Source organism: Carettochelys insculpta, chromosome 2 (genome assembly GCF_033958435.1).
Source record: "Carettochelys insculpta isolate YL-2023 chromosome 2, ASM3395843v1, whole genome shotgun sequence".
NCBI classification, from domain to species: Eukaryota; Metazoa; Chordata; order Testudines; family Carettochelyidae; genus Carettochelys; species Carettochelys insculpta.
This window is the reverse complement of record NC_134138.1, coordinates 45,645,225-45,658,347: the sequence shown is the minus strand read 5'-3', so window position 1 is coordinate 45,658,347 and position 13,123 is coordinate 45,645,225.

Genomic DNA, 13,123 nt, shown 5'->3' with positions numbered 1-13,123 from the left:
GGACAATTGGCTCATCAAGGCCAGCTCACATGCACTGGTGGCAGAATGTGACCCTGGCATGTGCCATGTTCCACAGGTGGGGAGGGTCTCATATTGACTGTCTTCAAATCTACTCTTGTTTCTAACACACAGGATAGAGTTCATAGGGGCTCTACAGGACTCATACCTCACCAGAGCATCCCTACCAGAAACATGCTCACTTCCAAACCCTCCATCTCCTCACTGAGAACTTCATTTGGTTCCTCACCACAATGATCAGGGACAGCATGGGGCTACTGATGGCAGCCTAGGTTTTTTTTTCTTATCCCCCCCCCCTTTTTTTTTTAAAGAGTTGCAATGTTGTCATCTTCAGCACCACACTGCTGCCCTATTTTAAACAAATTTTAAACTAAAATCCTGTAAACTAACACAAATCCAGAAACTGTTTTGCATCACTATATACCTGTGTTGGCCAATGCCTGTTAAACGGCTTCATTACCACTGGAGTGGCTCTTTCTCGGGTTCAGTGTAGGTCTGGTAGGCTTTTTTACTTGTAAGCTAACTATATCGGTGGTGTCCCATAGAAGCTTAGGAATCATCACACCTCCCACCCCACTCAAAATAAATGCTCTCCGTCACCTCCAGAGTCAGGCACCCCCCCCCACCCCCCCAAGCTGCTGGCGACTCACCAGAGCACCAGGGAGGTGCCGCTGCTGCTGGAGCCACCATGGCTGCGCTGCTGCTGCTGTCATGCACTTGGCCCAGTGAGGGGTGGGGCGTGTGTGCAGAGTGGGTGGAGAGCAAGCCGCATCTGCGGCTACAGGAGCCGCTTTGCGCCACGTCGAGGTGTCCAGGTCACTGCACGTGGCACATTGGACACCGCGGAACTGGATCCCCTCCAGAAGAAGCGGAGCCCCAGAGCAGTGGTTGGAAGAGGCACGTTGGTGGACATTAAAACACAGCAATGCCCTAAATTTTCAGATTCCCTATGCAGCTCTGTGTATTCTGCGTACGGGTAAGACGAGTCCTTGCAATGACAGGCACACTAATGAGAGGAAAGGCTCCAAACCAGTAGCTCTAGGAAAGCAGATGCCTTTCCTTGCAACAAACTTCTGCCTTACTCCATGTTTTGCACCCGTGAGATATACAAGGGGGTGCATTTGTGAGAGAGAGCGAGAGACAGACACAGTCGACTGCATTAGTCTCTTACTCAAAGACCCATGAGGAAAAATCAGTGTCCTTTACTGATAACCTCTTGCAAGTCTTAATGTCACATGTGACTACACAGTACAGTAATGAGCCTTCAGGATGCCATCGGCAGAGAGGAATTAGGAGGAAATGGAGATACTTTGTACAAACTGACAGCCTACGAATTTTAGGAACCATGCAGCAGGATGATCATGATCTTCATACTCAGAGAGATTTCACGTAAGTGAATGGCACTGGGCGTTAAAGTACACCATCCCTATGGTGGGGGGGAACTAATACTGAAATAGCAAAACGTGGAAGAGCAGAACTTTTCATGCACCTTTTACTTTGCACCCCAATACAATTCATTTTCATTGCATCTTGCACACTTCTCGTTTTGGTTCTGTAGTGTATTAAATAATGCCTCATAAAATGCAGAAGAATTAAATTCAGTGCTAGCGTAAAAAGGTGCAACTCCTGTTTGAGTCCGAATTTAGTCTCCTTTATAAATTGGGGGGTACAACAGTGTAAGATCAGACATTAGGCCTGCTGAGGGGTAAGGGATGATGTGCTTGTTTATCCCAAGGCTGAATTTGGTCCAGAGTCCTAGATGCTAATGCGTATTGTAACATATGTTATTACATCACAGACCAGGTGAATCATAATAGCGGCCTTCAACTTCCTGACGGGGAGCTCTAAAAAGGAGGGTGAGAAACTGTTCTCACTGGTGTCAGATGGCAGAACAAGGAGTAATGGTCTGAAGTTGAAGAGGGAGAGGTGTACGTTGGATATTACGAAAAACTACTTCACCAGGTGGGTGGTGATGCAGTGGAATGCGTTGCCTAGAGAGGTGGTGTATTCTCCATCCCTTCAGGTTTTTAAGTCCCGGCTGGACAAGGTCCTGTCTGGGATGACGTAGTGGGGGTTGACCCTGCTTGAAGCAGGGGGCTGGACTAGATGACCTCCTGAGGTCCCTTCCACCCTGTGATTCTGTGATAATGGATTGACATAACAGGCTAACCTCCAGATAAGAAGGGATGTCACTCTTCAAAGTCACAAAGGAGTTTTGAGAGGATATCTTGCCTGTGTGGAAACAGGCAGGTAACGTGACGTCTTCATCTTACTTAATTACACCACTCAAATTTACAATGCCAGCTTTAAAGGTGTTGATGTAATCTTCATGTTCTTTGAGTGCTTGCTTACATCCACTCAATGTAGGTGTGTGTACTTGCCACATGCAGTGGTGACAAAAGATTTTCCCTCACTAGTACCTGTAGAGGAACTGGATTAGTGCCCCCCCACCCCCCTGGAGTGGTGTGCTTGTGCCAGTCTATATAGGGCACTTCTGGCCCCTTTCCTCCTCAATTCCTTCTTGCTGCCATTGACGGTGCTTCCAACTGCATGTTCAACTTAGATGTCAGTCTTAGCATACCACTTCCCTAGTTTCCACTTGTAAATAATTCTTTGTTAATAGTTGTAGATCAGTAGTTTGTCAATACCCCGTTTGGAACTTAGCTTGGGGACAAGACATGTCCCGCTCTCAGCCTTCAAAGCATGTGTGTTGAGGGGAGGACCTAGAACTTAGAGCGATCCTTATGCTGATTGCCTTCATTGTCTCGGTAAAGGTCACATCACAGGTAAGTGTAGAATCTGCAGCTCCTTTCATCGGGAACAGTTAAAGGCACAGGGTTATCTGCTTAAAGGCTCTACTTACTTAAATTCCATGCTCATCCCTGAGGAACTACAGTCTGACTAGGCACCAAGCCCCAGCACCTTGGTGCAGAATGCTCCACCAGCACCATAGGCTCGGCATGGTACATCTTTGGCACCCACGTGGCTGGAAGTGGCCCAAAAAGAAAAAGTCCCTGGCTCCTTGTAAAGAAAGGGGCCCAGAAAGCAGACCATGCTGCAGATTGTGCATTGGAAATAACGCCAGCTTTGACAGAACAGCACAGCCCAATTTGGCCCTCTCTCCAATGGTCCAAGACTCATCCTTGCCTGACGCATTCCAAGGCACAGGACATTATGGACATACGGATGGGCCACAGGCATAGTGGGAAGCTGCTGTTTGCTCCTTAGTCACCGAGCCCATCGCTCTCGAACTCCCATGAAGAGGATGAGGAGAGCCAGCTGTAGCCCTGCATGATCTGTCAGAGACACCGGGGCACCAGAAGCCAGGTGCAGACCTGTGGAGGCACATGTCCCTCTGGCACCAGTGGCATGAGGGTATTGGTCACTCCTCACAGCTGTGCCATTGCTCTCGGGATGGTTCCCTGAGAACTTGGTGCTGCCGCTACTCACTGGCACTGTCATATCAGCACCGACAAAGCAGCTTATGGAGCTTGTGGTCATCATCCTGGCACCAGGGTTCTACCACTTCCCATCATTCTCTGTTGACTAAGAGTAGACCTCGGGATCACAGATGGTCTCCAGACCACTGACCCAGATGCCTGAAAGGTTGCAGGCGGCAGCGATCTCAGAGCTCACACCTATGAATGGACATGGGCAACACATGCATGTTTTGATCACATTTGTTTCCAAAGCCAATAAAGACTGGAGATACTTGATTTTGACTGCTACCAAGGAAATTATTGGAGGGTTATTGAAAGAAGGATGAGAAAACAAACATGGGCCAGTGCCCCTGTTGTCCAAGCCCTCAATTTCCCTTCCTTGACACTGCACTTCCTTTCTTTCTGACCCCCCTCCCTTGATGTTTACAGTGTAGCCTCCTCACTCCTTCCAACAGGTTAAGCCCATCACAAAGTCTTCCTTTTTTGTCAGTTGTTCTAATCATCCCACTTATTCTCAGTACGTATTCCCCTGCTGACTCCCCCTTCTCCACAGTTTCCAAGTCAAGCGCCCTATAATTACCTTCAAATCCCTCCCTACTCTCATACGCTTGTTACTTGGACCTGGCACACACTTCCCCTCTATTCTGCTCATGTCAGTCTTGACATTCTCTTTGTGTGCTTCTCTTAAAGTAGCCCCTCTGCTTTCTTCTGTGCTCCCCCCATACAGAATTACCCTTCCTGAGCTGCACTGCAAATCCCATTACCCTCCTGCACACCATCTGCTTGAACTGTGCCTACACCACACCATAGCACCAACATGGTCTTGTCAAAGTTGCATCTCAAGAGGTCTTGTCATGACCAATATGGTTTGATTTAAAATTATTACCTAACCTCCTTCAGGATTCAAAGCGGAAATAGGATGTCCAAAGGTTTAATGTATGAGCTGTGCTCATAAAATGTTTATGGTGGAAATGCAGTCATATATTTTCTATATAATCCATCACAAAAGGGAAAACACATGGGTAATGCATGCTTTGCTTGAACTGACAATTTACGGAAACAGTGTTTATAATGAAGTTTGAGAAGAGTTGCCAAATAATGTGATTTCAGTAGAATTACAATAGTGTATAGTGCAGGAAGGGATGAAAAATTAGATATTTTAAGTCTCTTTTTTTTTCTGGCAAAAGGGATTGTAGAAGGAAGTGCTAGAGGTGAACTGATCTATGGTGGAGAGAAGCCAAGAGCTTCTTGTATTTCTGTATGCAGAAGAACAGCATTAGTGGCCCAATCAATCTCTTTTTAGAAGGAGAAAAAGAGAATGCGAAGCCACAAATTAGACTTCAGTCTTTTCCATATGTCAGAGCAGGAAACTCTGCTACATGCTGCTTTTGACCTTGTATTCCTGTCTGCATTTCCTGATATTCCATAGAGAGTTTATTATTGAAGCTGTCCTAAGTAGGACTATTAGTGGCTTTAAAAAGTATCTCTGACACTCAGGTGTTTATAGAGTTCAAATTTCAGCACTCTGCCTTGGACAAGTTGCTGACCCCTGCCATGGAGTATTTCTAAATCTAACTAAACTCGATCCTTAACTTCATATGACATTAACCTAGAAATGACTGCCTTGTTTCATTAAGTAAAGAATTCATAAGAGATGTACTTCAAGTGCTCAGTGATGGAGAAACCCCGAACTGTAGTATACATGCCTTTGCAGAGTTGTGAGTTGCTAGTTTATTCCCATGCAAGCTGCCTTTATTGCAGACTACAGGACTGAAAACACCTGATGTGGCCGATACTTCCCCCAGACAGACAGGCAGGCAGCATATGGGACTTCTGGCTCCAAGCCAGCAAGTTGGAGGAAGAAAGCTGTACCAGGTGAAGGACTTACACCCTTACCCTGTCAGTCCTAGAAACAAGAAGAAACTCCCCAGCACAAGACCCAGTTCAGTGGCTGGTCTGCTGTTGTGGCAAGATAAACACATGCTGCCCCTTCCTCAGGGGTTGTTCTAACCCCAGGACTTAACCCTAAAGAAAAACACATTTGCTATTGGCTATGGTTTGGGTTCCATCTACAGAGTAGAAATGGAGTGTTTGTTTCCTAACACATTGTGATGCATTGTGTGTGATGCATTTATTGCTATCAGTTTAGATTACTGTTACAAGCTTGTAACAGTAGTGAAAGGATTTTGGTAGGATTAACTAGATGTTCTGTAAGAAACTGTTGTATTGCCTCTCTTCTTCCTCCTTCATATCTTTACCCGTTGGTATTAGAAATTCCAGTTGTGGAACAACTCTTTGTTTTATGTATTCCAGTAGTGTCTAAGAGTCCACTGAAGATCAGGGCTGCATTGTACCAGACGCTGGACAAACATTCACTGCTGTGTAGAGGTACCCTTAGCATAAGCCAAGGGCTAGTAAAACTCACGTCAGCTGATCAGTGTCTATGAGCCCCGGACTTGAATGGCTATACGGCATTTTAACCCTAGGTTAAGGACTTCCTGACCTGTGCTGAAACCTACATCTCTGGTCTGTGCACTGCAATGTGGATGTCAGAGTAATCCTCTCCCAGAGTGCCTAGAACCCCACACCCAGTGTTAACACTCTAGCCCCATGCATATGATCCAGCGTGCAAAAACTCTATGGCCCATATTGCCCCAAACTGACGGGGGAGGTGGAGAGATGGATGGCTCCACGGTCCTAGAAGGGGCATAGCTTCAGGCAGAGGGACACGGCAGCCAGCCCTCACCATTGCTTGAACTGTCCACCCTTCTGCCTTTAGCGCCACCCGGAGCACACCACAGAGCATTTTAAAGGGGCCCATGGCTCTAGCTGCTGCCCCAGCAACTGGGAGCCCAGGGTCCCTTTGAATCTCTGGATCCTGGGACAATTGCCTCCTGTGCCACCTTCCCCATCCCCACCCTCAGCAGGTCTGGCCTGACACTGCACACTTTTGTTTGCAATAGAGAGCAATAGACTACATAACAGCTTGTTGGCATGGAGAGGACCAAGGAAGTTGCCCAAAGCACAACATTGGAGGGGAGGCTTTGTGTACACAAGCAAGCAACAGGGCTTGGACCTAAGGCCCCAGTTTAACATGGGCTTGAATAATTGAACTTTGCAGGGACCTGGAGCCTTAGGTTAGCCCAGTACTAGATTAACACGATTGGTACGCAGACACAAGGGGAGTCTGGGCTTATGTTGCTGTGTAGACCTCTGCTACGGAAGCAGCGACTGCTCTGAAGAGCTAACACCCTGAACAAAGTTTACTGACAAAGTTGGACAGGCCCAAGGCACAGCAGGTAAAGTGACTCAGGTGAGGTCATACAGCACCTCAGTGGCAAATCTTGGAAAAGAACTCAGGTCTCTGACTACAGGTCAGGGCTTTAACCACCATTCAATGGTTTCAAGCAGGGATAAGCCACACTGATGTAAATACAGGCTTTGCCTCTCCACGCTAAGGCTCTTCGCCATTCCAGTTATACGGATGGCTATACTTGAGAGGAAAGGACAAGGGTTATGCAATGTACTCAAGAAACTCATGGCATGCATATCAGCAGGGTGGAGTAAGAATTAGAGACATACTCTAGCTACATCATATAACCAAAACGATTCCTTCTGCAAAATTCAGCAGCTTAAAAGTAAAATTGCTTTTAAAAAATTCCCTCACCTCTAGACATTTTTCCATTGACAATATATAAGCCATTCATCAACTTTAATATCAACAGATTAACAACTTCATGGCTATGTCTACACTAGCACATTACGTCGAAGTAGCCTATTTCGAAGTAAGAACATCAAAATAGGCTACTTCGACGAATATCATCTACACGTCCTCCAGGGCTGGCAACGTCGATGTTCAACATTGAAGTAGCGACGGGGAATGTTGAAAAGAGCCGCCCTGGAAGGAAATGCAGAGCGTCTACGCACACAAGCACCCTCTTTCGAAATCAGGGGCCAGGACAGACCGCGGACTGGGTCACAGAGCACTCTAGCCCTTCCGGGGCAGCTGCAAGCCGCTCCTTTAAACGGCCCCCCCCCCAGACACACCCAGCCTGCACAGCACAAGATCTGCAGAGCAGTAGCCACTCTCTCGCAGACCAAGTCACAGCAGATATGTAACCTAGCAGCAGCTGCAGCAGCAGCAGCAGGAAACGGAGGCCCTCCAGGTAGTCAACCAAGGGGCAAGCGCCCTGCTAGGTGCTGCCTGGGAGGCCGCCCAGTGGCTTCTGCCAGAGGAGCCCACCCTGGAGGCAGATGGGGATGCCCCAACCACGGGGCTCCCCTCTTCCTCCCTCACTGGCTGCTCCCCGGCCTCTGGAGCTACCCCACCAGCTCCGAGTGGTGGGAGCAGCTCATCATGCAGGAGTGGCTCCAGAACTTCCGCATGCGCCAGCAGACCTTTCTCGAGCTCTGCCAGTGGCTCACCCCAGCACTGAGGCACCACGACACCCGGATACGGTGCACCCACCCCGTCGAGAGGAGGGTCACACTAGCCGTCTGGAAGCTGGCCACTCCAGACAGCTAGCGCTCCGTGGGACACCAGTTTGGAGTGGGAAAGGCCACGGTTGGGGTCATCGTCATAGAGGTAAGGAGGCCCGGGAATGCACCCACTGGGGCGGGGGGGCGGCTGTGAGCTTGGGGAGGGAGGGATGGGGGGGAGGGAGGGGCCGGGTATGGGACTGGAAAGGGAGGGCTACCGGGGAGGGATGGGCTGGGCAAGTGGGGTACCCAGGGAGGTGCCCGGGAGGGGGGGCCTGGGGGAAGGGCCCTGGGGCACTCTGCACAGCCTCATGGGCACCTGTGTTCCCTCCCCACAGGTGGTCCATGCGCTTAATGCCATGTTGCTCCAGAGAGTCGTCTGACTCGGGGACCTGGACGCAGCTGTCGCAGGATTCGCCTCCACGGGGTTCCCCAACTGCTTCGGGACCCTGGATGGGACCCACATCCCCATCTGCACCCTGGACCACAGCGGAGGAAGATACATCATCCAGAGGGGCCACCACTCTGTGGTCCTGCAGGCCATGGTGGACAGTCAGGGCCGCTTCCAGGACGTGTACGTGGGCTGGCCCGGCTGTACACACAATGTCCATGTTTTTTAGGAACTTGGGCCTGTGCCGCCGGCTGGAGGCGGGGCCCTACATCCCCCAGAGGGAGATCCCTCTGGGGGACACCACCGTGCCCCTCTGCCTCGTGGTGGACGTGGCCTACCCCCTCCAGCCCTGGCTCATGCGCCCGTACACCGGCCACCTCAACGCCAGTCAGGGGCAGTTCAATGCCCACCTGAACCATGCCTGCCAGGTGGTGGAGAGAACATTTGGCCGTCTGAAGGCCCGCTGGAGGTGCCTGCTTGCCTGACTGGACGTCAGACTCCAAAACATTCCCCAGGTTGTGGGCGCATGCTGCACGCTCCACAACATCGTTGAGAGCAAGGGGGAGGCTTTCGTCCAGGGGTGGGTGGTCGACGCCGGCAAGGGCTTCCCCCAGCCAGCCGTTGCACCCAGCCGCCAAGCCCACCATGAGGGGGTACGGGTGCGCAAGGCCCTGCAGGCCAACTTCGATCAGAGAGACCCCTGAGCACCTCCCTGGCCTTCCCCAGAAGACCCCCCCCCCCCACACACAGCCTGCAATGCCCGCACACCACTCCCAACACCCACACGCCACCCCCCCCCAACAAGCACATGACTCCAGCTTTTTGGAAAATAAAACTTTTTTTTTTAAACTGGATAACTTGTTTGATTAAACAAAGAAACTGCAACTCATCTACAAAAAGGGGAACAACTATATACATGGGCCAACAGCCGAGCCGTCCACCGGGCCCCCATCAGTCCGGGGTGGGGGTAGAGGGGTGCGAGCCCTGGTGGATACAGCTCGCAACCCCCCATCCCTGTGTCCGCGGTCCCCGGCGTGGCTGGCTGGAGGCTGGGAGGACTGGCAGGTAGGGCTGGGAGGACTGGCAGGTAGGGCCGGGATGCCTCCACTGACTCGTCTTCAGCCCCAGTGGGCTCTGTGGAGCTTGACGGTGGTGAGATGGGTGGGGCGGCAGGCGGGGCACCAGGCGGGCGGAGCGGTAGGTTGGGCAGCAGGTGGCGAGGCGGGTGGAGAAATGGAGAGGCCACAAGCCAGGCATGAGTGAAACTGACTAAACTGGCTGCACTATGCAGTGGAGCCACTGAAAAGCAGCTCGAGCTGCTTGGGAAAATTGCCTCTGTGGTTTTCCCTCATTGCCTCTTGTTCCTTGCTTAAAATAGTTGGTTTGCCTTTGATTTCTTTTTTCTCTTTATTTTTTTCTCCAGGTAATTGAAAGAAGGACAGTTGCTTGTGACTGAAGCCAGCGGCAATCAGAGAAGAACTGAGGAAGCGGCTGCCCACATGTGAGCAGTGTCACAGGTGTCTCATGCCTGTGCCCTGTGCATGGGGGCAGCCGGAGGGGCGTGGCACTGCTACATACAAGTCTTCAGTCCCTGGGTGCAGTGGTGCTGACATGCCTAGAGATGGAGCACCCATGGAGACCCTCAAAGAATAGGCTTGAGGAGTGTACTCTCTATGCCATTACCTGAATCATTGATGAAGATATTGAATAGAACTGGTCCCAAAAACTGACCCCATGGAACCCACTTGTTATTCCCATTACTAACTACTCTTTGACTGGTTATTCAACCAGTTATGCACCCACCTGATAGTAACCGCACCTAGACTGTATTCCCTAGTTTACTGATAAGGTCATATGATATCATATCAAATGTGTAAGGGACCAAAGCGGAAGAATATTGTACATGCAGATCTAGGGGATGGAGAAGAAGGCCCCTTACGCTGCTGTGACCCAGGGAGAGCAGCCTAGCTGCCCTGTGCATGTGAACAATGACTTACATGTAACTTAAGCAGCAGTGAACAGATAAGGGGGAAATCCAGTGTGCTAACTGAATGAACAGTTACATAATCATGGCTCAGCAAGTCAGGGAACCTGTAAAAACCACACTGCTGGGTAGCAAATTGGACTTCTCCACTGGACCAGGCACTGGTGCCACGTGACTTCCTTGGGGCTGTCTGCAGTAGATCCAGAGTCCCCAACTGCTAAAGGGATGCAACATCAATGCTTCTTGCCATATAGGGTTGGGAAATTTACTTTGGAGTGCTGATTACCTCAAATAAATGTTTTCCAACTAGCCTTGGTGTGAGGTACTTTCTTTTCACTTCTGAACCTCGATCCTGTTTCCCATTCTATCTGGATGATACAAAATGCTCTACTAAAGTCTAGGTATACCAGGGGCACTGCTTTCCCTTTATCCATGAAGAAAGAAAGCTATCAGGTTGGTTTTGTTCGACATGATTTATTCTTGACAAATCCATGGTGTTACCTATCACCTTATTATATTACAGATGTTTGCAGATGAATTCTTTATTTGTTCCATTATCTTTCCTGATGCTACAGTTAAGCTGACTGTTTTGTAATATCCTGGGTTATTTCCCTTTGTATAGAGGAGCACTATATTTGCCATTTTCAAGTGCTCTGGAATCTCTCCTGACTACCATGACTTTTCAAAGATGAGAGAGGTGGTACCCAAGCCATTACCTATGAGCTCCTTGAAGACATCTCACTTTTCTAAGTAATGTTTAACTTTTTCTTTCCCTATTTTAATTTCGTGACCTACCTCATTTCCACTAGCATTCACTATGCTAGGCATCCAGTTTCCATCAAGCTTCTTGGTGAAAACTGAAACAATGAAATCATTAACTTTGCCATTTCCACATTTTCTACAATTGTTTCTCTTCTCCCTCTTCATTGAGCAATGGGCCTGCCATATCCTTTGTCTTCCTCTTGCTTGTAATATGCTTGTAGAATGTTTTCTTGTTTCCCTTTGTCTCAAACTAGACTGAGCTTGTTTTGTAATTTTGCTTCTTCTTTGAGTAGTGTTTCTGTGGGCACTCCACTCTGTGTGTCAATACATCCTTGAGCCGGCACTCGGACATTCTTCTATAGATGTGGTTTCCTGTGCTGCGCGTGCACAGAAGTGCCTCCTCATGCTATCTGGTGCACGTGCGGTGTGGGACCCCTCAGTTCCTTCTCTTCCGTCCTCTAATGTAGATGGAGCTTTGTCCTCTCTCTGCACAAGAAAAGTTGCTTATTTAGTTAGTTGTTCTGTAGCCTATCCGAGTTGCTTTCCTATTAATGTTTGATAGTTCTACAAAAAAAAGTTTTAGTTAGCATAGGTTTCTTCTGCTGCATCATTGTCATGCCGGGTTCCCTGGGCTTTAAGTGATGTAGCACATGCAAGAAAGCTATGCTGGTTTCTGATGGCCACACTTTCTGTGTCAATTGTTTGGGTGAGAGCCACCAGAAGCAATCCTGCACCCATTGCTTCAGCCTTACTGCAAGGGTCAGTAGGGACCAAGTCAACAGACTCAGAACATATAGTTATGAAAAGTCCCTCTGACCACCAGTCCCAGAGCAGCCGTCTATGATACACATTGGGTTGGTGTCCCTCATGTCCCCTGCCCCACAATTTTGTCCATTACTCTTCCCCCGTATGTTTGGCTTTTGATTTTTCCCAGGAGATGAAAAATCACTTATCAGATTTTCAGCTCAATTCCTCATTTTGGAGATTTAGCCTCCATTTACAGATGTAGTTAGTACACCAGAGGCATAGATAATTAAAATTACTTAATACTTAAGTAATACTTAAAATTACTTAAGTACTTAAAAGAACTTAAAATACTTAAAATTAAGTAGAATTATAACATTTGATATTCTGTTACACTTGTGTTTCTGAATGGAAAGAGATGTACTTGGAGTTGAACTAGAAATGCAGGGAAAGGGTGTTGTTATGAACATATTTTAAACAATTCATGTATTTATTTCCTTATTTAAACAATCTATTTTGAGAACTGCTGTGATGCTCTTAAGATGATTTCTCCTAATGAGCTTATGTCAGTTTGACTCATTTCAATTATGGGTCATAGCCTATTATTTAAAGATCAAAAGCTGGTACGGGCTGCTTCCAGTTCTGAGTCCAGAGAAAATGCTCTTCTCACCTTGAGATTTTTGGTACAGGACCAGGGAATTACTGACCTTGGAATGAATCTGCATGGCAGTAATAAACCTCTATTGAATGCTGGTTGCTCACTTTAGCAGAGTGATGCTCCAAGCAATTTAATAATTAGAGCTAAGATTTTGCCCTTAATAGTTTTGGTATAAATCGGGGATGTGTCATGAGCCATAAAGACAAATTTACTTACGCCTGTGACCTGTTCCTAAATTTTACTAAAAATATCCATGGCAAAGATGGAAGCCTCTGGGTAGCAGAGTGGCTGGCGGAAAGCCCTCACCACTCTTGGGGACTTGGAGCTCCATGGTCCCCCTCCACCTAAGCTTGGGGCAGAAGGTGTCCCCCTGCCCCAATGATGGGTGAGACTTGCAGGGAGCCTCCTGTTACCCACAGTAGTGGGGAGCTCTGAGGGTCCCTCCGCTGCCAGATCAGCAGGGTTTAACACTGTAGGCAGCAAGGGGCCATGGGGCTGCAACCACTGGGATCCACTGTTGCAACCAACAGCTGCTGGGGGCTGCCAGCAGCTGACGCCGCTGGCATCTGCGGGCTTCCAGGATCTGCCACCACTGGTGGCTGGAGACTACCAGTATCTCTGGCTGCCAGGGACTGTGGGTGGCAAGG